Below are 26,944 nucleotides of genomic sequence, written 5' to 3' on the forward strand. Positions count from 1 at the left end.
TTCTGGTTATGATTTATGAAAGCACTGCAACTGAAATTATTTTCACTCTCCGATATTGATAACCGGAATGTAGTTATTTGCTGAACGACAGAAATGTATGGTAAGAGACGAGCAAATTTGCAAACAAATAAATAAAAATAAATTTAAAAAAAATATTCTGGTTACGATTTAAGTTGGCATTGTCATATGAAGCGCCTGAAATCCGTAATGTGATATTCACTACTTTTAAATGAGAAATATAGAATTATTGTTTTTGAAATAAACCAAAGACTTTTGTACTGTGAATGAATAATTCCTCACTCGATTGGTAATATCATTCATCGTATCTCAATAAGCCATGTTTCTATTATGCCATATTTTTAAATTTTGTAAATCATAGCTATAAGTTTCTTACAAAAATATCCTAAGCACTTTGTGTTACTATGATTTTAACGACAATTTTTATGCGTCAAATTATTTCAGTCATGAGTGGCATGAAATTGAAGCATATGTTCACAAAAACAATTTTTTTTTTTTTTTTTTTTTTTTTTTTTATAATTGGACTGAAAGGATAAAATATGGTCGGATAATTTTTGTTCATTTCTTTCAGCTTAGTTTGAAATTTTCTCCATTTTAATTGTACACTCCAAAATCTTCCAGAAGTAAACAAATTTACTTGTGCATTGATAAAGTGCGGAGTAGGATTCGGAAACTATTCTCTGGGCAAAAATATAAAAAATAAAGATAATAAATAAAGGTAATTTTTTTGCCTGATTATTATACATCTGAGCTATATTGATTACTTATATTGATTGAATTTCGAAATATATTACTTGAAAATACACTGTTTTAAATCTTACGATGGCTTGCCGATTCTTTGGAAGACAATCACACATCAATTTTCGAAATATATTGCTGTAGAAGCGTATCATAGATAACCAAACTTCCAAAGAATTGGTTATGTCTCACAGCACGAACACTGAGAATGCAAGTCAGTGACAAGAATTTGCATTCAAATGATTTAAATTATGGGCAAAATTAATTACAGTGAAAGCAATGCTAAGAAGTTTCTATTCATTTCGTGATAGAAACGGTTCTCGAAGGCGTTGCGATGTGTATTTGTTTTTAGTTTCTATCGTTTTATTGAAACGAAGGAAAGTTAATCGATTGTCAGCCTACTTAATGAGTCTGTATATTCAATGTCCGCTTTTTGATAGCTTATTACATTTTAATCATATGATCAGCCACCTCCTTTTAATCACACTTCTAGACTACTTCACAGATTAGCGAATCTTGGAGCTAGGTTGCAAGCCTCTGGAGTCAGTTGAGTCTAATGAAGATAAGAGATGCTGCATACTATCAACTGATGGCTTAAGCTGATATGTTCCCGAAGGATGTTACAATAATTGATTGGTTTTTCTTAGAGTACTACTTGTGAAAGTCGACCTCGATATTTCCTTGGGGAGCAATAAATTTTCTGGCACTTTTCCAAGCATAAATTTGAAATATTCTTAAACTTTTTCCCCAAGAAAGAAAAGTCATTAGAAAAAGAAATTTGTGGCTTTAAATAATACATTCAAATTATTTATATTCTCACCAAGTAAAGTGTGAAACGTTATTAAAGTTATTTAACTTATGCATTTTGAATTTTCAGTTTGTCTAATTGAAATAATAAAATTAAATAAGTGCTTTCTTTAAATATAAAAACCTTTCCGAAAGAAATAATATCCCTTTTTAAGAAGATTGCCTTTCTTAAATTTGTAGCAGTTAGGAATTTGCAGAGAAGTGATAAATATTTTTGGTTCACACTATACATGTTTTTAAACAAATAATATCACACTAAAATATGTATTCAACCTAACATTAATATTTCACTGTCGTTCGTGAAAGAGAAGAAGTTAGGAGTTCAAATCACTGCGCCACTAATTATTCCAAAAATCAGACAGACTTGATATGATTGAACGTTTCTCTGAAAAGAAATGCAGTGCTTGACTTTAAGGTAGATGAAGTTCATCAATTCAATAAAGCAATAAGGAAAAAAAGTGACCGCAAAAGGAAAATATTCTAACGTTGATCTCAAAATATCCGGCTAAACGGAAACATACGCAAAAATAAGAGGTTTTATCTTGTGTTGCGACCCGACACCCCGTCGGTTTGACACTGACATCAAGCTTCAGCGGCAGACCTAAGTAATAGCATCTGGCCTGGAGGAGAGTTCAAACAACTTCTGTGATAAGAAGAGTATTCTGGAGATAAAGGCATTTCTAGTTAAAGAGAATGAAGGACTCGTTGAGATAAGAGTCGATGGCTCAACGCTATTGGTGGTCGGCCGACTCACTAAAAATCTCTGCTGAAAGAAATGCAACATATTTTCTCCAGTGTGATTGCACCTGCTAACAAAAAACCTCAAGTCGTGTATGAGATCTGTAGATAACTATTTGAATGGAGCGTGTAATCCATGTTGGAGCAGACTGAATGCATTGAGTGAGATGATTGGAAAGAGTATTTTAAGCAGTTCGGTCCAGTGAAAAAGACGAGGAACTTAACCGATGTGGTCAATTAACTAGATAAAACAACAAATAAAAATCCATTAGAGTTTTTCGAACTTTACTAGCTCTTATATTGGTGAGTAACAATAAAAAAAAGAAGTGATTTAAACTGATTACAGCTAAGACTGTCTAATTATTCAACATTGAATTCTGTATTTGAAATTATATCACGTTTTTCACTGCATTAGCCTTTTCTTGATTCTTTCGGCATGTTTTATGCGGAATAACCAGAGAAGTTGTTTATAAAATTTAGCTGTGACCAAGTTATTCAGAAACAATTAACTGTTTTAATACAATATGGGATCGGAAACGCAAAGATATGAGGGGGGGATACAAATATTTTCCAGTAGATTAAGGGAAAGAAATGAAGGCAGCAGACGAAATTTACAGCTTAGATTTATTGGATGGTGTCTAATAACCCATTTGCATGAATAATACTATGCAACGCGTATATCGCTTCTAACGGCAAATCATTTGAACATTGTGGTTGTAGGTGGGCTGCTAATAAGTATCCAATTGCTGTGTCTGTCATGCTGCATACTAATTGTAACGGTGTTATTAACGAAACTGGGCTACTGTAACAAATATTTATATTAATTATTTGATGAAATAAAATAATTAATTATTCAGATAGTAAAATTTTTTTCATCAAATATACATTCATATTTTTCTTTTATTTAAATCTCTAATAAGGGAGGAAAAAACGCTTCCTTTTCCGATTCCACGTTCTATAGCAAACCTGCTTGTATGAGCCTGATTTACTTTTAAAGTTAATAACCAACTTTTCGGGACAACTTTTATAAAATTGACAAAATTTTAAAAATATGAAAAGTAATCATGCTATAAAATCAAACATTTCAGATTTATTCCGGTACATGTGCAGGGTTTAAGAGTTTAATAATTAGCATTGCTTTAATATCAAGAGATTTTGGAAATCGAGGATTGACTTTTAGTACAGAAACAATTGAAATGTTTCTTCTGTTACCTTAAAATCAGCGAGAGTTTATATCCTCGAAACTTAAAATACATAAAATTGCATAAATCTTCTGCATAAAATTATGAACCTCCGGTATGGCTTCGAATTCCTTGCATAGCACGGGCTAACAATAGTTATAAAATATAGATCTTTGGTTGAATCTAGCATTTTTATTAAATTTACCGCTGGAATGTGTATTTTGGATGCTTCGATTGATTCCAAAATTTGATACAAAACTACAGTTATAAGATAGCATAATTAATTTCATTCATTTAAATCATTGTATTTATGAGTTATTGCGTTTACATACCTGCAAAAGTCCAGATGGATAAACGGTAATCGTTTGATAGATTGGTTCAAAATTTGATAAGTATGTATATTTTAGATGCTAAACCTGTGCACCAAACTTTACCTATCCTAGCTCTTTGCATTTTGTATTTGCAAGTTCACTTGTACTCGAGCAGCTAGAAGTCAGACTTCCTATGAATAGGATTTCGTTCAAAATTTGATAGAAATCTACAAATTGAGTCGTATTCTCTGTACCAAATTTCAGGCGTCTAGTTCAAACAGTTTTTGAATTATTGTGTTCAGAGACAGACAGACATAACACCAAAAATGTGTTTTTCGGATTCTGGAAAGTTTGGAGATTCGGGAAAATCTCGAGTTTCAATTTTTTTGACGAATACAGTACTTACTCTATACTTCACAAACAAAAAAGTTTTTTAAAAAAATGGTTGCCATGTCGCGGAAGTTGTATGTTTGTATACTTTCTTCATAAGCTGACGGTAAGCACTAAATCCATCTAATCAGAAGCAAATAGCCTTTTTTTTATCTGTACACGGATCAGGCAGAAAAATTTAGTCTAATAATTGTTTAATCAAAAATCGTGCGCTAAATCTGGATTTATTGCACAATTTTTAGAAATTTGAAGCTGATTAAAAATCATTGATATTCTAATTCGCAATTAAACATTCGTATTTTGAATTAAGAGAGCACTCGTGGATATACTCCTATGTTCTTTGTTTTGAAAGTTGAAACCTTGAGGGTAGCCCAGTTTACAAAAATGCATTTATAATGTCAAAACTCCGTAATAAGTCATTTTTTAACATGACTACAATTTGATGGCATTTTAAGACAAAAAATTACAGAAATAAATTAAAAACAATTTTACTACTATTTTTCAGAATAAATTGTCTTATTTCAACTACTTTTTGCTCTTAAGTTTTTCATTTTTAATTCATTATAAGAATATTGTAGAATCTAAATGCATTTGTTCTTAAATTCTTTACCAGGTGGCGTCACGTGTATGGACTACAAATTTACTTGAATCTATCTAATCATTCAGTTCCCAAAATATTTTAAAAGTGTATTTTCAATCCAACTATACAAATGTACAAAATTACAAAACGGTATCTCACCAGAAAATAGGTGAACACTCAATAACAACTACAAAATTTATAAATATTTGCCATCAAACGACCAAAGTAAAATTATTCGTCATCTTGAAGGATTAATTAAATGCATCGAAATAGAAAATAACTCCAAAGAATCTCAAATTGAGCATTTGAGTCATTGTTTTTTGTGAATTAAAGGAGTTGATTCAAAAAATATCATTAATTTAAAATTTGTAGAGAAAATAAATGTCTTCAAATTCTAAAAAATGTCGTCATTTCTGAGAGAAAGATTCTGTTGATCTTCAACGATGTTGGGCTGGTGAAATTTTTTATCACTTTTGCACTCTTCAGATTTTTTAATATTTATATACAAGAATAATTCAGGAATCATGCTGACCAACAACAATACATCGACGAAATTTGCTGAATAATAGTTTAAAAGCTAATTTTTTTGTAGTGGCCAGGAACTGAAAACTTGCAACCGACAAATTTGACGAGAGATCGAAAAGTTTCATGCCAATTTTCCTGGTCAATGATGATTACTATACTTTGTTCCCTTGTGCCCAGTCCTGATGGCACATGCTACTTTCTCCAGGTCACATATCTCGTCAGTAGTGACTTATATCGACATGTTTTCCTACTATTTAGAGTGTGTTTGACACTCCCATCGTTTTCAGGTTAAAAGTCTTGGTATTTAATTTGTTTCGACGTGGGGAAAAATTTCTGTTTCTTCATCTTTTACGGCGTTTTGCGTTTCAATTAATGGTTTACTTATTATTTTCTATGTGGGAAATTTATAAATTTTATATTCCAAAATACGGCTGTGAATCCTCCCACTACACCTGAATTACGTTTGTGTGGAGAAATAATTTATATAAAAAAACATAATTAAAGACAATTAGCCTTGCTTTTAATTTGAATAAAAACGTTTAATTTTGCCTTGTCATATCTAAAATAACTTTATCCATTTTAAAATTAAAATGTGAAGGCACTGAAACAATCAATTTTAGATTTTGTCATCGCTTCTTTCAATCAGGGAATCATGCAAATATTCCGAACTTAATTAAAGTAAACTTCTTATTAAACATTTCTGATATGAAATCGAAGTTAACAATTTTGAGTGTTATACATTGCATTCAAATGAACTGAAACGGATTTTCAGACATGACATCACATTAAACTGTGTTCGACATTCAGATATTCCTATATATTGAAGCAAAAATGCACTAAAGAGGGAAAAGGATTGATACTCAGAAACATAGCTAACAGTTCAATCATAACATTAAGTAAATTAAAAGAAAAAATTAAAGAAACAAAATCGTCTTTCTGATTTTACGATTGAGTGCTATTTAACTCAAAATTAAATGATTACGAATTCTCTTTTATGAATTCATATTTTATTTACCTTTTTAATAGATAGCAAATGATTTATTAATATTATTTGTCTATTATTATGACAAAAATATTATTTTTACAAAATTTTATGTCATTCGATCTTTAACGAATAATTAGCTTTTATTTACTAACTTTTTAGTGATAATGATTATTATATTTCCTAGATTATTTATCTATTTCACCTGTACTTCGTAGAATGGCTCATTACTAAATCCCTTCTGTCTTTTAATTTTCATTTACACAAAATAATGTCAAATTAAAATATTTTCTATTTTTAAAATGTATACAAGAACATTAACTATGTATTATTTAAAAATATATATATATTTTTTAACTTCGATTTAGAAAGCTCTATTTATATTTATTGAAAATGTGAAAGAATTTAAAGATAGGACGAGTTCGTCAGACATCATTTCCGCAAGCAAATGATTTAAAAATTGAAATCATACTTTAAAAGATGTACAACGTGTTTTAGAGACTTTGCTTGACATGTAATTTATATCTACTTTTCGTTCTTCACCGCTAAGACGAAGTTAACTAAAGGCATAGTTAGAAAAATAACCGAAATTAAACTAAAGGCATAGTTACATATCACAAATGCAAAAAAAAAAAAAAAAAAAAAAAAAAGACTTTAAAAAATTTTAATGCTAATCATTTTTTTTTTTTTTTTTTTTTTTTTTTTTTTTTTTTGATAAAGCAGTAAAATTTGAAAATAAAGTATCATTTTCTGAAAGCAAAACTCCAGTTTTGCAAATACTTTATGCCTCAAGGTAATCTTATAACAAAAAGCTGAATAAAGAAAAGCGTAAACAATTAGCATTAAGTCCATAAATCTAATTTATTATAGTAAATCTCTGTTTATTGCTCTGAATTGGATTGCAGGTATATCGAAATAACCTTGAACTTATTATTAAAAAAAAGACTCAGTTATGTAACAATCTAACTTACAAGTGCAGCTGATTTGAACCTGTGCACGTTTTCCCTCAATGACAAATTATAATATGAAAATCATTTTAAGCTCATCGCATGAGTGGAGTTAGTTTTGGCTTCAGTGAAATCATTAATGATTTATTACCTAGTCTTCAATAAAGTGCAATTCAACTGTAAATTAGAAACTTTTAAAAAATGAGTATAGGATATAATTTAACGCAAGGCCATATCAGGTCTGAAACATCATTCTTTATTATTTTTAAAAGCAATTTCTCAGATGAATTTTAAATAAACTGGATTTTAATGAAAATATCAAACATATTCACAATTTTATAATAATCTTAATTTCAAACAATGTTAAGTATTGATTGCATTTTAATTTATAATGTGATGAATATCTCAAACAATTAAATTATTTTTTAAAAATGGATTTCTAAACTGACACACAAAAAAAATCGATTTATAAAACTGATAAAGATTTTTTATTAATTAAGGATGGGAAATAATAACTTCAAAATGTGGTGTTTTAAAATTTAGAGTTGTATATTAATCTTCTGTGAAGATCCTGTTGGACAGAAACATTAAAAACAAAATACAATAGCAACGAAAAATCTTTTTTTAAATCCAGCTGAAAAATCTGAAATTTTGCACCTGACGAAACATCTTTGTGTAAGTTTCTAAGAAATATCTAAATTCAGATTTCATTACCTAACTAGGGAGCTTAACAAATTAACGAACATATGAAAGTTAACAAATTACTATTATTACTACCGATAAAGTCTACAGAAAAAAATTATCTTCGGAATTATTTTTTTTTTCATTTCTTATATAACACTATATTCATTATTCATATATATCTTTCATTTAATTTCAGCGTAGTAAGCAAAAGCACACACAAAATGAAAATTACAAAAATATTTAAAAGGTAACTATTTTATTTTCGTCATTTGTAGTTTTCCCGTTTGAAAACCATCAAAACGGTTAGAACTGTGATTAGAAATACATAAATTTCAGCCCTCAGTTTCTTAACAGGAAACATATTGATTTTTTGATGAGAATAGAAATTCCGAAAAGAGGATAACAAAAACTCAATCAAAGTTTTACTTGCTTTCATTCCGAAGTCTGAAAACTCAGAAAAAAAAAAGTTGAATAAACCAATCTTTCTTTATGCTAGCGTAAAAATCATTAGCTAACGAGAATTTATTATAAATTTTACTTCAACTGAAAAAAATGAATGAAAATCTTGCTTATGAGTAAGTATACTTCGATGATTTATTGCTTATGAGAAAATGGGGCTCAGTTAAAAATTTATTTGTATACATACATGAATTCAGATCTGTATTTTGCATATTATCAGTATAATTTGTTAGTTAAAATACTGTAATTGTTCAGAAGAGATTTAATTATTTTTTTTATATTAACTTGGGCAATAAATCTATTAGTACGCCAACAGCTAGATAATGCAACTTTGTTTAGTGCGTTGAATTTATGTTCCATGTTTATTTTCGTATCGTGAAATTTTAAAATCCTGCTTCAATTTATGAATGCAAGGAATTTAAGAATAACTTCGTAAAGCTAGGGTGAATTGTTCAGAGTCAAATTTTTTTTTTAAATTTGTAATCTTTAAAGCTGATTTTTGTAAACTAGTTACGTAAATAGTTACAAAAGGTTAATTTAAAAGTTGTTTTCATAATAAATTATACATATAGAAAATTTGTTTAAACATACTTATGAACTAAAAGATATAGATGATGATATTTTTGTCAAATAAAACCTCCTAAATTTTTTTTTTAGTTTGCATGTGATTTTTTAGTGAATCTAATCATAGATGGAAAGTGCTTTTTCTTTTAAGATCTTTTTCACCAAGTATTTTAAATCTATTTTTATAAAGTACTGCTCAATCGTTTACATTCAATGCGAATCTTTGTTATTATACCAGATTAAATTTAAACTCCTCTATACCCATAAATTTTGTGACCTATTATTCACTTTCAAAGATTCAAAATTTAGAAAATAATTTTTAAAATGCTGGAAAATATCTGTTATTATAGTGTAGTTTTCTATTGTATTTTAAAGAAAATTTTAATCATAAATTACTTTAAATAGATGAAAATTTCTAAAAAAAAAAAAAAAATCAGATAAATCTAGATTCTACAGCATTCATTTATTTAAATAAAAACTATGGCTTGAATAATTTCCTAGCGCTTTATATTATAGATAATTTTATATGTATACAAAAGGTATTGTTAAAATAATTTGAACCAAATTGCCTCAATATCATTGAAAAAAAAAATGAAAATGTGATTTCATTAAAAAATTTAACTAAAAAAAAGGTGATAATTAGAGCAGGATTAAAAAAAAAAAAAAAAAAAAAGGTGAGGCTATAATGGAAGAGCGTTTAATTCAGTAAAACCGGACTTTCTCATAATAGGAAATGAAATAAAAAGCGAAATTATTTTTTGAATGCGATTGAAGAATTATTTAGTTTCAGTTCTTTAGTTGCAAATGGAAATTTTAAGTAAATAAAGTAGATACATGGCCTAAAAGACCTAGATTGGGGTAAAGTTGTATTTGCCATTCACCCCTAACCTGCACCTAGCCCATAGTAATCAAAGGAACAGCTAACGACTTCGATTATAAGAACTCAAAATTATAGCATGCGTGATATTTAATCAATATATGCCATCAACATCAACAGAACAGAAACTATTTACTCAGTGGGTGCATTTTAAACGTAAGATGGGCTTGAGTATTGATTGTTTCGCGTGCCGAGAATAGACGCCAAAACTTTTCCCTTCTTCGAAAAGTAATGTTTTCTGCTTATGTTATTGATTTATTGATTTGCAGAAGGCATACACAACATATGAGGGAAGGAGAGGGAAAAAAAATGTTATTTCGAGAAACTCTCTTCCGATTTAAAATCTAAGGGTTGTTGTGGAAGGGGAAAGAGTCTAAGAAAATAACGAAGACCGTCGTGCATTCATCGCGAGGCATAAATTCGAAGAGGGAAGATTTTTTATTGCACTAATTACTGGGTAGTCTAAAAAATAATGGCTTCGCGAAGCTCACACGTTTTCGTAATACAAGAGAAACAAATTATACAAAAAAATAGTCACTCTGAAATAAAAAATTAATTACTATTTTATTTGGGCTGAGTAGTAAAACGCGGTTTGAAATCAAGTCTTGAAAATAGTGCCGCACACCGGGGATCATTACACAAGGAAACGGGAAGCTTTGTTGTACGTGGAATATTCTAAGCTTAATTTGTAAGTAGCATAATGGTTTGGCTGGAGTTTTTTTTTTTTTTTTTTCATAAGGATGTAAATTCACGCTAAGCGGAGGCAGGCAGGGTTAGTTGTTAAAAAAAGTAAACATTAAAAAAAAGTAAAAACATAAGTGTATCAATAGGTGAAAAAGATTTTCAAAGAAAAAAAATAGGATATGTAGTTCAGAAAATATGTTTTAAAAAATACTGTAATAATTCATATCTAAAGTGTATACTATGATTTAATGATTTAATTCATTTACTAATATTACTAATTTGTTTAACCAAGAGAAGTATGTTGTATAATTTGAAGATTTAATTTAGATTCTTGTTATTTTATATCATATGATATCTCTGAAGACACTTTGAAGGAAAATTTTAATTAATAACTCGGAAATGCCAGAGACATATAAATTGCATGAGTTAATGTTATGAGAGTAAAATTATAATTAATACTAAATAAAAGTTATCTTAAACAACAGATTTTTAGAGGAAAAAAGTATTAACTTAAAATTAATAATCGGATTAATCAAAAAAATTTTAAGCTTTATTTTGTAACTAATAATAAAAAAAAAATTATAAGAAAAAGAGAATAAAGGTGCCAATACTTGATCCAATAATTAAATTTCATAAAATCAATTATTATACATTTAACGAAATTCAAAAACCGACTCATACTATTTACCTTTCTAGCATGCTTAAGTATTTCATCATTTTAGTTTGACGTTGAATTTAAGAGCTTCGCAAAAGTTTAAGGCACCGTCATTAACTTTACACTTTCCATTTGCTTAATTCGTTATCACTAAGACTCTTGCAGAAGTTACGCTTTGAGATTTCTAACCTATGCTCTGTTGTACAAAAATGATTTGTTCTGCTTGTCTGACCTGCATTAAAGGTTTAAAAGGGGGCTTTTGAATCAGCCCTTATTTTAAAAAATAATTCATAAAATACAGATAATTTAAATCAGAGTTATAATATAGAAGATGAAACATAGATAGATAAAACATAATAATAAAGAAAATAAAACATAGCACGTGCCGAGAAAAATTCATAGATGAATCTTGGTTTTTCTCGAAAGCATTCAGAAAATGTTTTCTCGACTATTATTTAATCATGAAATAAATATATTTACCAAATTATTTTATATCTTTGTCGTATTTCAGTTACTTGGATCTAATGAATTTTCATTAATGAGATAGGGTTAAGATAGGGTTTGATTTTTATATTTTTTGATATCACTTTAGGCATATTTTATCAGAACAGAAGCGTTATAGTTGCGACAATAATTTCCACCATTAATGGATGTCATTTATTTAGATAATATTGCAGTCAAACCATATAGGGGAGATACAAAATAATTATGATCGTGAACTATCACCAAGACTACTTTTCAAAAAATATTATTTGGAATAAGAAAATTGGTATATAATAACAAATTTTAAAAAAATTATCTATGAACTTAATAAACGATACAAAAGAACTAAAACTCTTTCATCGAACCTAAAGAATGAAGATCTATTTAACAGTGAGATACAGTAAATATTCTTAACAAAGAAAGTAGGATCTCAGAACCATTGCAGGTCAAAAGAGATTTTATATTGAGAATTGAAAAAAATTAGAGATTGAGAATTAGAAAAAAAAAAGATTTCGAATTAAAATCATCCATATACACAATCTGTAACAGAGTTTATTTATTTTCAGTAAGTCTTGGAAAACTTTGTTCATTTTTTATCCAAAATTGTAGTCTTAGAAATCGCATAAACTTTAAAAGTACTTACATTTTATAAATGATGGTATTTAAAAAAATAATCTACCATTGCATTAATTAATAATGAAATTAGCTGTATTTTTTTCTCATTTATATCATTTTTACTTATTCTTATCTTTATATTTTGTTCGTAATAGCTACCTTAATAAAAGGCTTTATTAAGTCAGAAAGAAAAGATCAACAAAAATATGGAATAAATTACTTTAACACTAGTTTATAATTTCAAATTATTCTTCTGATGTTTGAAAATTCTGAAACGTTCCACACGTTTGAAAGAATATCAGTTTTACAGCATGACAACTTTCTTTAAACTAATATTTTAAAATTAGAACCTATACCGTTAACGCCATTTAATATAATCGCGTCACTTCATGTCATTATTTGCTTTATATTATCAATAATCTCTAGTTCCGAACCAAGGTATTCAAATCTACATAAAAATAATTGTTTAATGTGATCACTACATCATTTAATATTATCAGTTTTAAAGTAGAGAATCAGTTTTAATGATTGAAGTTCGTCGAATTTCTTGCACCACTTCTAAGGAAATATCCGAGAATCATTTTTGCCACGGGACGGGGCTCACATTCTTTTGCGTGATCTGGATTGATTTAAACGGGTAGCTACACTGCCAAATCTGACTTGAAATCTATTGGGCATCCATAAATTATTATTCACTACAATTGAGATACGATAACAAAATGGACCAAAAAAAAAAAAAAAAAACTAATTTGAAAATTAAAAACCAAAATTGAAGTTTTTAACAGGTATGAAAGTTTGTCGGTTGGTCAATGCAACAATGCGGCGAAAGGTGTGAATGTGTCGAAGAAACTCTTCAAACGAACAATGAAATGAGTCAAGCGATTGATATTTTGAAGCTGCATCATCATTCATCAAATTTTAAAAAGATAATACAAGTACGAAAAATTCATTGGTGAACTATTAAGAAATACTTGGCGACAAGCAAATATTTTTAAAAATTTTAATTTTGAGATTAATGATAGATAGACCTGAAATGTGATATAATATAACTGATTTCGTCCCACTCCGTTATTGTTATCATTCGGTTAATGTTATGAAAATTTTTAAGTTCCGAAATGATCACATTAAGCGGCAGCCACTGTGTATATTTTTTGCGTGAAAGGCCGAAAGCTGGAAGATACATGTATAAAAAAATATTTTCCTATCTAAAGAACACTTTATGTGGTTATACTGCGAATATACTAACTCTTAAAGAGATAAAAGTTAGGGACTAGAATAGAAATTCTAAAATCACTTTAAATATGATGAAATAAAGTTTGCAGCTCGGAAAAATGAAATCTTTTGCACAATGTGCAATCGGATATATCTGTAAACAGTCAATTAGAGCACAATGGTATGTCGTTTTAAGCGACATTTAATATTTGAGATAGGAAATAATCGAGACAGCTATTGAAGTCTATATAATCTAAAGATCCTTAAGTTACTTTAGAACGAAGGCTGTAAAAACCAATTTAATAGGAGGCTTGCAGCATCGTTCAAAAGTTTTTTACGGCTTTGTTATAAAATGCCATAACCTGGCAAAACATACTTCTCATTGACAAAAATAAATTATGTTTAATTTGCGTTATGTTTAATTATTTTTTGGATAGATGAACAAAATAGAAAACTTCTTTTAGAGAAATAAATATAATTATCAAATAAGAAAGACATTTAATTTTTTGTTTTATCCTTTTAATTAATTTTTTTTGAAGTAGTGGCATTGCACTAATAGCTACACATATTCCTTAATATATCTAAAGTTCTCTTGGTTTCCTTCTTCAATAAAATTTTTTCTCTTGTTTCTTAATTTATTAATTTTCTATATATTTTCTTAATTTTATAGGGGATTTTTTTTTCTTTTGATTTTACAAAACTTTGCTAAGCAAAAAAAAAAAAAAAAAAAAAAAAAAAGGTTTTTTCTTTTTTTTTCAGGATAGTTAAAACTTCTTAAATATAAAGTGGCCTATTATTGAATTCTCGATATTGATAAAAAAAAACTAATAAAAGAAAATTTATTTATGCTAGTTTAACTTATTCTAATATCCGTATTCTAAAGAAAATTTTAAAATTAAGTAGAAAACCTCGAAACTCAACATTACACACACACACATTATATATATAGTACCAGGTACCAAATCCACCTTTAAGTTAGATTTAAAATATATTTAAAATGAGAAGCAGGCATGTTTTTTGGATTTACCTTTTAGACTTGATATCTCAAATGGAATATAGTATACTGCGTTTGTGTTATATTTTTTCTGTGTACATCCCTTTTCTCTCTTTCAACTCTTCATCAAAGCATTAAAAAAATTAGGAATTAGTTTTAATGAATATTATAATAAATTATGATTGCAAGATATATTTTGGTTATGCTGAGTACGAATTAGCAAATAATCATCGTAATAGCACCGAAATCATAAAAATAATATATGAAAATTATATTATTCCTAAAACCTAATTTGCGGTTAGAATAATATAACCATTAATTTTTTTCCTTAACTTTACACCACTGAGACGTGTAAAGCATATAAAATTAGAAATTAACTCTAAATTTGTTTTATAGCTTAAAAAGAATAACATTACTGAAAAGAAATACAAAGAAATTTCTCCTTAATTTTTTTCCACCCCCATCCCTTTTTGGTATGGCGACGAAAATATATGTAACAAATTATGTATCTTACGTGACCACTTTGAATTAGGGAAAATATGTAGAACAATTTAATCAGTAGCTTAAGATGGACAATTTCATTTGTAGTACAAGATTTCAGCGAGTTCACAGGATTTTAGAATACATTTAAAGCGAAAATTCGTTGAATTATAAAATGTTAAATTAAATTAATAACGGAATAATTATCTTAATAATTTTCTTAGCATTGCGTGTTCCGAAAAAAAAAGAAGCATATTAGTTTCTAATTTATGCCTTTTGCATGTCTGACAGTATTGGGGGAAAATGCACAAATACAAAGAAAAAATATTTTGATATATCATAATACCCAATATTCAACTTACCAAATTTCACTAATGATACTCAAAAGTGCAAATAAGATTTTATATATAATCACATTTAAAATATTTTGCCGTTTTACAAATAAAGAATTATTTTCTAAGAAAATTCTTATCTCTTTGAAACTCTTTGCTCGTGTTTGTCGTTTTTTTTTTGTGTTAATTACATCTAAACAAAACAAAAGTGTTTTATCAAAAAAAAAAAAAAAAGATTAACTAGTCAGCTGAGTTACAAAAAAAAAGGCATTTAGAATAAAAAAAGTCAAATTATTAAAAAAAAAAAAAAAAAAAAATCAAGCATTTCAAGAATCTTGAAGATTAATATGTGACAATAGATTGCTGTCAATACTTTCGAGTGCAATTTTTAAATTAATATATCAAATAATGAGAAAAGCAAATTACAAACAAAATTTTTCATTGTAAATAAAATATCCAAAATTATTGCATGTTGTTTATAAAACACTGAATATGTATGAAGAATAGTTGCATGTATATAAGATAATTAAGGATATACCAAAAATCCGATGTGCTGTTGTACGTTTTGCAAGTTCCGTAATTCGAAAATGAGTATAGATAATGAAAAAAGATTTCTTTTAATGCTACTAAATTGTTTTTTCATGCGTGTATGAATGCATTAACAATATACTTTCTTCATGTTAGATCCAAGTGCGATTTCCTTACTTAAACATCTTTTACCCTCATCTTATTCATGTTTAAAGGATTTATTGTCAGCATTTCTTTTTAGTGCTTTCGAACAAAATATTTAAATAAAATTAAAATATTTCTACGATTTGAAACTTGGTACGGTACTTATAATAAATAAATCCCTAACAAGCAGATTCTCTGAAAATTCTTCATTAGACAAAACAACTTACTATATCCAAACATGAAATAATTTTATAATAACCATTTATTGATTTTTGGACATAACTTAATTTACCAGTTTTTATTCATTGAAATTGTCTGAATACCAGCACTCATTAAATATTTAACATCATCTGTGTCTTTGAATTCAATTTTTCTTTACATGAATCAACTACATCAAACATTTTATAGTGAATTTCGTATCTAAAATTAACTACTTGTTAAATAATTTAAAGCACTTTTCTAGGTGTTTTTTTTAACACTCTCTCGTAAAACTTTTAGGGATAATAAATCAACGATAGCAAAACGTGAGTATCGGCCTGCTGACATATGAAAGAAATATCTCTAATCTTTATCCTGATTCAAGTAACCGATACTTGTCCCATAAATCTCTGGCGACTGTGAAGACGAATTTCCACAGTAACATCTCCAGAGAGTATTAATTGACCCGCGTGAGCAAAACGAATGCGCAGATCCACCCGCGTGACCAGACCTTGCACCAATTTAATCTGATAGTGACGTAATTTATTCGATCCAGGCTTTTGATATCTACCTGAAGCCACAGCAAAGAGCGAGCAGTCGTACCTGAGACAGGTATCTAAGTGGACGCTCCACCTTGCGTAGCAGATCTTCGCTCAGATTTGCCTGCACCTCTCCGAGAAATACGCCGCTCTCATTGGCTAAGGAGACTGGGTCACGTGACACTACTTCACTTCGCATCCCCCTTTCGCCTCAAACCATGAAATCCTCATTAATAAAAATACTCATAAAAAAAAACTAAAGCTCCCTGAGAGATCGACATTGAAGAGACAAGCAGTTCTCCCAAGAGCTACCAGCAAAGCTTGACGAACTTCTTAACTCTTCCATGCCGGGTAGTGTCCGCCTCCAAGCACCTACCGCCGCCTGGAACTAACGGCAGGTAGGGAGCAGCAGCTGATATGCCAGGTAATTCGAGAAATTTATGGGCAATCATATCTGTCCATTTGGCCGCCGAAATGGGTTGCTTTCAGACACGCGCTTTTGCCGGCTTCATACAGGACGCAGGATGCAAGCTTCAGACCGGTTTCGGGCCAGAAACAAAGTCTCTGGTATGCAGTTTTTCCAGATGAAGCTCCCCTTCATATTTTCAATATCAGGTTGGAAATATCTTCTATATTTTACCTACTTACTCTCTTATTTTTTTGAACTTAGCGTTTCTTTTAAGTAATCAATAATTCCTTCACGTTTTCCAACTGCGAAAAAGAGACTGATATCGGCTTTCATCAGGTTCCGAACTGAGTTTAATTATTTTGATATTATGGAAGAGCTCGTGTCAGAGAGTTCGTATCGTGGTTAACCGCAAAATCTCCAAAAGAAAACGAAAGATAATAATCGTTAGATATCCGTTATGATTAGCAGCTACATCAAATAATTTTTTGCTTTTATTATTTGACTAATTTTAGTCACACTGTTTTTATTCATTCCAGGGTTAGAACATCCTATAATCTTATTTCTTACACATAAATTAAATTTGTCTGCATTGCCTAAATCCATTCAAGAATGAAGTTAGGGGAGTTAGAAGAACAAGAGAACACAAATTCTATAAATTTTTTTCCAACAAATTTCAGTTAATTTATTTCTCTCGTATTTTAGTGAACAAACTACTTTGAAAAATTCTATTGAATATTATCATAGCTTTCTGCAACAATTATATTATTGTGCATTCTACGCGTGTTTTACTGAGTATTATTTTAATTGTTAGTTTTCTTAGAAACAATTATCTAAATGATAAATCATTTAAATGATGAATGATCTAAATGATAATTTTAATGCTTATTTAAAAAATGCAGCTACATTATTTTGAAGATTCATACATGTTTAATTATCTGCTTGAAAATCTTCTTTTGAAATTATCTATGAAAAGTACTGATCTTAGAATAAAATTATAACTTATAAATCAAAAGATTTTTTTTTTTCCTTGCGCAATTGATAATTATTGAATTTATAACTATGTGATCTTTCATATGAATCGCAAAAATTTTTAAATCCATATTTGCTAGAAATGTTTTTAGCTGACGCTGTATAAATTGAGTAATATGTTACTTTTAATCAAGCAGAGGGTTTTAATATTGCTTGAGTTATTTTGATATGGATTCTGAAGTAGAAAATTATTTAAAGGAGTTCCTACAATAATACTCAGAAGTACAAATCGTTCGTTTTATTTGCTGTTCAATACGGCAAAACATATATTAAAAAAATACCGTCGATTAAAAATTTGTTTCTTTATAATTTAATTCAAAAGATGCATTTGATATTTTTAAAAATATTATAATTGTTGTCTTCATCAATTAAATATTACATCCTTTAATGTACACTTATTTTCTTATCTAATTAATCGATAAAAGTAAAAATTTTGACTTTCGAATATATTTTTTACTCGCGTGTTAAATAAAAAAATTTTTGCGTTAACATAGATAGTCATCTTTTTATTAAAAATTTATGCTTCAGCTCAACGAAGCAATTTCAGTTTTGATTTAAAAAATCATTATTTGTAATATATATGTATACTTTTCTCAACTTTGTTCTGGAAAGAGTTACGCACAAATTTAATGTACATGGAATTCATGAATTTCAGTTTAGATCAATAACAAATGATATTAGTTCTATCTAAGGCCAGTAACATTTAATAAATATGAAAATCATAATTAATTAGTTATAAAACTTAAATTATATTAGCTTAGGATGTACTTTATTCTGAATGAATATAGGTTAGAATAGTTGTATCTGCCTTTTAATATGGCAAAAATTGTGAGCTGTTAGATAGAGATTGAACAATGTTTTTTGTGATCCTCCATCCTCCATTGCCAGAAATACTATGTATTTAAATAATTCGCTGGCACAAAAGTGATTAGATTTTTTATTGTTTTGAATTTTTATTAAATTCAAATGAAGTACATAAAGCAAAAGTAAATATGCAAAGCATATAATGTGCTATTCATTTCTAAAAAGAAGCAGATAATTATATCGATTATGTCATTTTTAGATCTCAAAATAAATTTTAAAAGAAATTTCTTAGTCATAAAATTCGTGCCATTACTGATATAATATCTTACAATTGGCTTGACAATGTATGTTTAAATGTTTATCGAGGGTAAACACTAAATAAAGTTTTAAGTATTTACGTGAAAAAAATTTAAATATATATATTAAACTTAAAATAAAAGTTGGCTATCATGTATACTATTAAGACATTTCTTTTTCTTATAAACACTAATGGAAATACAAGCTCCTATGTTTATAACAGGGCGAATGTTCAAATTTGATTTTGATCGAAATAAGTTGTTGGAAAAGATAAATAATTGAGTGAAGCGATTTTTTTTTTCCTTTATAAAGTTCTAAAAAACAAAACATTTTGATATTATTAGCAAGATTTGAGTAAATGAAGTTCGAGTTCTCTCAGTTTAAATATTTCGCCCCCCCCCCAAATGCGGAGTGTTTTTTCTTTAATTTGTTTTCGTAACTGTTGGATCTATTTTGACATTCACAAATAGCCTTTTAATATAAATATCACTTGATCCCACTCAAATCCGCAAGTGCAAACATACAAATGCGTGAAAAAAAGGGAATGAAAAAAAAAAAAACCCCTCTCTAGCACATTACTTTCCGGGAAAATATCCCAACAAGGGTAGGCATGGAATCAAAAGCATATGACAAAGTATTATTGCCATGTGACATAGGAAAGGGGAGTTTCAATAGAACGATTCTATAAAAACATGCGGGAGGCCAAATTTTCATCCCATTCTATTGTACGCATTCTGCCTGAATGAAAACCACGTGCTTCCAAGGGTCATAGAAGTTAAGACCACGTGATCATAATAGACTCCACCTTAGACATGATCGTGTCACCAGCAAAGTATGCCACGCGAGTTTTCCGTACTTTCCCCCTTTGGTTTCAGAGAGATTTTCGATGAGAGTGTATTTTTTCACTGGCCAGTTGTTTTCATTTTCCATTCAGTCTTCTAAAAGACTAGTGGTCACGCTGTATCGATGGCCCGTTTCCCTTCATTAAGAGAAGCATTTTTGCTTGAAAACAAACCCCTGAGTTTTGTTCTGGTGCAACAAAAGACCAGGAAGATGTGTAATTAGAATGTTAAGGTTTAAACTATGGCAACTTAACACACGCCTACACATTCTGATTAACTGATTGTGAAAAATAATTGCAATTAGTAATAATAACAATGCATGTTCTTTATACAGGACAAATAAAACTGAGGGATCGGTTATTTATTCTCTGCCTATTGAATATAGTCAATAGAAAAAGAAGATTAAATATTTTGATATCATAAATGTTGATTTCAGATTTAGGATATTTCTTGTCATACAAAATCACATATTTATATGCGCATACTAAAGAACAGTTGAAACGTTGGTAAATACTTTTATTTATAAGTATCAGAATATAATCTGCTATATATGTATAAATTTGAGTCAAGTTATTGATAAATCAAAAGAAAAAGAAGGGAAAAAGGGAAAAAATATTTCCTTTAGAAAATTCTACTCAGCATCTTGAAAAGGAACTTCATAAACATTTATAAAAATCATTTAAACCCACACACAAAAAAGAAATATGTTATGTATTTACTCTCACGGTAATTGTAGCTTCTTTATTTATTTAAAAATTATTTCTTTACAAAAATTTAGCTATAAAATAGGTTAAAACTGAATTAAAAAAAATTATTGAAGCAATTAAAAACAGAAAATGATAAAACATTGTTCAAATCAAAGATACACATATTAGCATACAGGAATGTTTTGCAAGTTCTTCTCTTGTGGTTTTTAAAAATGTATATTCTCGCATAACTGATTAATAAAACGGAAATTTGCACTTAGAAAGTCGAATATATTTCAGTGAAACATTAAATATACCGCTCATTATTAGAAAGTTTAAAAATAATTTTAGAAATGTTAAATATTTACTCATCTTCATGAAATAAACTGTAAAAACTTCAAAGGCGAATCGATAATATTAATTTCAAGACTATAAGCATTTAGTTGATTGCATTCAAAATTAACGTAATCGCTTCTCAAATGGAGTTACTTTTAACTGGCGCTTTTAACTATTAAGGAACTTCTAGCTATTTATTTATATTTTGCATCAAAGTAAGCATTATTGAGTACTAAATCAAAAATCTGGTAATTGCAACAATGTAAACAAAAGTAATTTTTCCATATATTTGATAATGAGTTACGTTTTAAAAATAACTTAAGGATAAATTACATTGCTGAATCCCACCAATCTATATATAATCTAGAATTGACATCTATTTTGAGAATTTATCGACATTATTGGCAGAACCATTATTTATTAAGGTATGAAACAGTAAGTGCAAGCCATCATTTCTTATAAGCACATCACAGAAGCGGCAAGATCCAAAAACCCTTTCACTATCATGATCCCACTCGCCTTCTCCTCTTTGATCGTGGGCAGAGACGTTTAAGAGAATATGTTTTTGTTCTACTCCATAATGCCCACACTCCCCTGACCCTTCCGTCAATACAGCATCAAGTGCAATAATGCGTCACGGGTCAAGCCGGCAATGATTTACCGGTCGTAAAGCGATTGAGCTACCGACAGACGGCCGAGAACTCGGCGGGGTACGAGGGCCGTACTTTTGTTCCGATGCAATCGGGACTTCTCCTTCGCTGATGGCACTTTCTTCCCCGCCGTCTAATGGGGTGTGTGCCGCGGGGAACTGCTGTTTTCCGGGAAGGACACTTTCTCCCTTCTTTCTGTTGTGACACTTGTATTGTCGTGCTGACAAGGTCAAGTGACAACATTGTTAGGTAACCTTACGCCATTTGGGTAAATACTTGAGTGATATATTGCAAAAAGTCAAGTCCTCCTGGCTAGGCATAGGTACTGCAAATTAGTTGTGCTTCAGTAACGTATACTGATACAGTCATTTTCCGTAAAAGATCTTCCGTATTCCAGCACCTTGGTTGTCCTCAAGTACGTCTGTACCAGTTTCATGCATTTCACGAGAAAAGAATAACGATTTGATTTTTAATGCATTTAAACAAAAATATTTATATCTACAGAAAACATTTACTGACGGTTCATAGTTCTTGAAATATTACTTATATTAAGAAAACTTCTCCATGATTAAATTACTTTTAAAATATTCGATTTAAGTTTGATCTCGAATTAATATTTTGTTCGTGTAGTCTGGAGGTATGTATATTCATATTTCAGAAATTTTATTTACTAACAGCAAATTATAATGAGAGTGAACCCAAAGATTAATATATTATTTCATTCAAATTTAAGTTGTTTTAATTCTATGAATTTATTTTTCTACTTCAGGTTATTATGGAAAAATAATGATTAATATTTATTTTTAAATGCTATTGATATCTTTACGCTAAAAACTAAAAAAATGTCAGAATTTTCTGATGTTTGAATTTTATACACCTTTTTCAAATGTTCCAACGAGTATTATTTTCAGTAAGTGGCAAGCACCCATTCTTAGTTAAAACTGATTTCTAGATGGCAAATGTTAATAATTATTAATGAATGAAAAATTAGGCGCTATCGTTTTTATATATAACATATACATATACGAATAAACACTTTGCTGAAGTTATTTTGCAATTTGTTGCGAATCGAGATTACTTTTTAATGAATCTTAAAAATTGAATAACTTCCCAATACATATATCTACGATTTGTTATTAATTAAATGTCAAAATATCGTTTAAAAGTTAAAGATGGTGAGAAATAAAATGGATATCAAAATTCTTATTTTTCTCGAATAACTGTATAACTATTTGCTATAGATTTGTATTACGTTTTGTATTTTTAATTATTTCTCTCTTCACTATAAAAAAAATTGCTAAATTTATCCTACCTTAATGAATAATTAGATGAAAATTCTCGAAGGCTTATACGGGTTTTTTTTTTAATATTCTGGCCCAGTTTTCCAATTTATATGCTTCTTTAATTTGGTCAACAGCAAGTAACCTAAAAGGAAAAGAAAAAGAAATTCCTTAAAGCAATTCATAATTAAGAAAACGTTTGTTTATTTTTATTAACGTTACAAGGGTAAAAAAAAAAAAAAAAAAAATGGCTGTAAAATTGTTTTTAAAAATTTACACTTAAAAGTAATCTTTAAGTATTATATTTTCGATCAGCTAAAAGTTAAAATCGTAATATACAATTAAATTCTTAATTACATAATTTTGACCTGCAAAAGCTTTCATTGAAAATTTAGCTGTATGTTTTAAACTAATTTTGATCCTAAATCCCAGTGAAATCATCATTTTAAAACAATCGACAAAACTACAAATATTCAAGCATTTTTGTTAAAATTTCTTTCTAAATTATCAATCTATTAAAACAGTTTAAACTGATGAAAAATATGCTTTAATTAATTATTAGCAACTTTCCGCAGCTCATATTTTAATGAAAATTTAAAGTCAAAAGTCAATTTTGAAGTATACAGCATAAAAAATTCATACAGTGAATAGTAACAGTTCGACGAAAACAATGGAAAAAAGGTTTCAAATGATTTATGTTCACCCCAGAATGATAAAGGGCACAAAATTATCAAATTATGTCATAAGCATAACTGAAAATAGAAATTCTTATGAGTTTTCCGTTAATAATTTTTCCACTGTTATGCTTGGTCTATATTATTGACTATTCCTGCTCTTAAAAAAAATCGGGGGAGAAAAATTAAAGGTTTTCGATAAAAGCGCGGTATAAACGATGCTCTACTACGTTCACAAGATAATGCATTACGGGATATTGGCAATCGTCAGTTGCTTTGAAGTAAGCTTAATTATCTTGCATTTGGAACATGAAATTTTAAATTCTAAACTGCACTACGAATTTTAATGACTTTTTCCGAAGCAGAGCAAATTATCTCTGCATTTCTCGAATATTTTTTTAAGAAAATGTTTTTATAATTAAACGAAAATTAAAAAAAGAGAAGTAGTGATTCTGAAACTTTAATTTTTTTTTACTTTCAGTTGCTTTTGTTTTCATTCTTACTAAATTGATATAATGCGCTGAAAAGTCAACTAAACTTTGAATTTTTCTTCGTCAGGGTAAAAATGCGCAACTGGAGAATTTATAATTGATTATTTTAACTCTATTAAAGCAACAATTATATAAAAAAATGGCAATGAATCGTGAAAAATTTCTTTACTGTGTTTATTTTTTCCTTTATTTTATTTTATTTCTATTTATCTATTTATTCTCTTTAAAACTGAATGAAAAATTTTAATCTTTATGAATGATTGCTGGTTAATGAAATCGGATCAGTTCTTTGCATAAAAATAATTATTAACTCAAACAAAACCATTGATTAAGTGATATTGCATTGCACTACTGTTGATTATATTGTTGCATTTTCATTTAAAAATCAATCCAAGAACAGAAAGAAGCAATAATTGCAGGCTTTTGTTTTGATGCTATCATCAATAATTGTTTTCATTTTAATATTATTTATTATTTTGAAAAAAAAATGCGTTCTTTGAAACACTCACATGACAAATCCATCCGAGAAATTTTCATTTCTCTTCCAAAAGATCCTCCTGTAAATGAATAATCTTTTAAATGTTAATAATAATTCGAAAAAAAGACATTTTTTTTAGCAACCAGTATAAACAAAAATGATAACCATTTATTTTAACTGCAATAGATTCTTCACCCACAAACACTACTATATCTATTGTTGCAATTTCATTTCCTTAAACGTCAAATAATAATAATATGAAAATAATAACATATACACTTTAAAATATAGCGCAAAGAAATGCGAGTCGTTTTATCTCATTCTTTAAAGGAAAATCAATTTCCTTCTTCTGGATAGCGTCTGAGAACTACTGGAATCAATGGTTGCAAGAAAACATAAGATGTAAAAACTGATTTTCTAAACTCTGTAATGATTCTATCTGCAGTTTCAATACGAACTGATCATTATCCTTACGTAAAAAGAATTCCTGTAACATTCATAAGACACATATTAAGGAACAATTCTTTATAAACAAATATTAAATATGAGTTTGTGAATATAATACATCAGAAAACAAATTTTCTACGTCTTTGTCTAGACTGTTGTATTATCATTGCTTGATCTCTTCGAAAGGAAATGTCAAAATTGAATTTGTAGAGAAAAACATAATGCAAAACACAAGATAACCAGTTCAAAATAATAAATATGATATTTAAAACTTATTTCACAAACAGCGCTTCGAAATCTTTATGTTTGAGTAAATTATATTAAAAAAGATAATAATATGTAAATGTTATAGCTACTATCTTGATCATAAAGTATTATTTGTTTATATCTTCAAAGCAAAAACAGGGTAATATTTTTTGATTTTTTGATATAAAAACTGCTTAAAGCACTGCATAAAAGCACTTTATTTTCTAAACAAATTATATCTACTAATCCGAATAGTTATAAGTTAATCAGATCTATCCTAACAAAAATTTATATATATAAATAAATATATATATATTCAAATTTTGTTCGTTTGCGGATTTAACTAAATTAAAATTTGGAATGATATTTTTAAGTGACTCATTCAACATATTTTAAGCAAAAACTATAAAGTTTATAAAACGTACTCTTTGGTAAGCAAAAATAACAAGCAAATTTATCTGTTTTAGTCATTTTTTAAGTTTTGCATGGCCTACATTTAATACATTTTATTATTGAAAATATTATATTGAGATTCGAACCATATTAAATAATAAGTGCTGATAAATTATTTTCAAGATTTATTCAAATGATGCTTTAATTATAATTGGTACATTATTTTGTCTAGCAGTTGATACTTTATGCTTTTCATCTCTGAAGTTTAATCAAAATGTTTATTCGAAAAAGAACCTGGCAAAATAACAATAATTAAAAACAATATTTCTGAAACCGAATGACCGAAAAACATTCCTAATTTTTAACAAATAACAGTACCGGAAAAGATAGATTCCCGTCAAAAAGAAGCATTTTGAAAATATCGAGTAATTCAAATTAAACATTAAAGTTCATGAAAATGCAATTGGAAAAAATCCCACAAATGATCATTAATAATTCTTTCTTTAAAATCAAATTGAACCAACTAAACATGCTCAAAATTACACAGATAAATAAGCATTCGATATTTCTTTGTTAAGGATTTTCTTTTTTTCATTACATCTCTCTTCTCAATTATCAAAAGAATTCTTTTGTTACGCACTGAAAAGTATCCAAATTTGTAGCATATTTTCCCTCAGACTATGGAGTTTCCTGCAACAATTATCTGTCACATCAGTTTCCCTCGAAAATATGTTTATTTAGCATATCCAATGACATTCGAGAAAAACTTGCTTTAAGAAATGGAAGTAAGAGCAGGAAAATGGGAAAATTTTCGTTTTAGTAAAACTCTGAAAGGAAAATACAAAAAGTGTAAAGTTTGTTAACTAATTAATCAATTTATAGACAATTGAACACTTTTCAATAATAAGCAAAAATACTTCATAAAATGTGAGTTAAAAAAATCAGAATAATTAATCAGTTAAAAGACAAAAGAATGATATGTATGTATATAATAGTAAAGCATATATTCACATAGAAAGAACAATCCATATTTTAATGTAGTTCAAATAATTTTTTAAAATAAACTATCAAAAGTATATTTGATTAGTAAAGGGCATAACCTTTTAGTTTATATATATGTTAACACTTTTTTTAGTAATATAACTACTTTACTTTGTTATTCATTTTTAATAGAAGAAATTCATTGTTAAATCGCAATATTTAATACGTCATTTCAT

General features: G+C 28.4%; 1 protein-coding gene across 2 annotated transcripts in view; it reads left to right on the plus strand.

Annotated features, from left to right (window-relative positions):
* Positions 1-26,944, plus strand: part of LOC129958311 (homeotic protein antennapedia-like) — a 202,684-nt gene that overhangs the window by 115,377 nt on the left and 60,363 nt on the right. Inside the window, exon 1 of one of the 2 annotated variants that reach the window (XM_056070708.1) lies at positions 16,774-17,280. The exons of the other annotated variant lie outside the window; for it this stretch is intronic. The gene's annotated coding sequence lies outside the window, so the exon portion shown is untranslated. Of the gene's footprint in view, positions 1-16,773; positions 17,281-26,944 lie in introns of those variants that run through there. 2 annotated transcript variants of the gene reach the window in all.

Source organism: Argiope bruennichi, chromosome X1, assembly GCF_947563725.1.
Source record: "Argiope bruennichi chromosome X1, qqArgBrue1.1, whole genome shotgun sequence".
In the NCBI taxonomy this organism is placed as follows: Eukaryota; Metazoa; Arthropoda; class Arachnida; order Araneae; family Araneidae; genus Argiope; species Argiope bruennichi.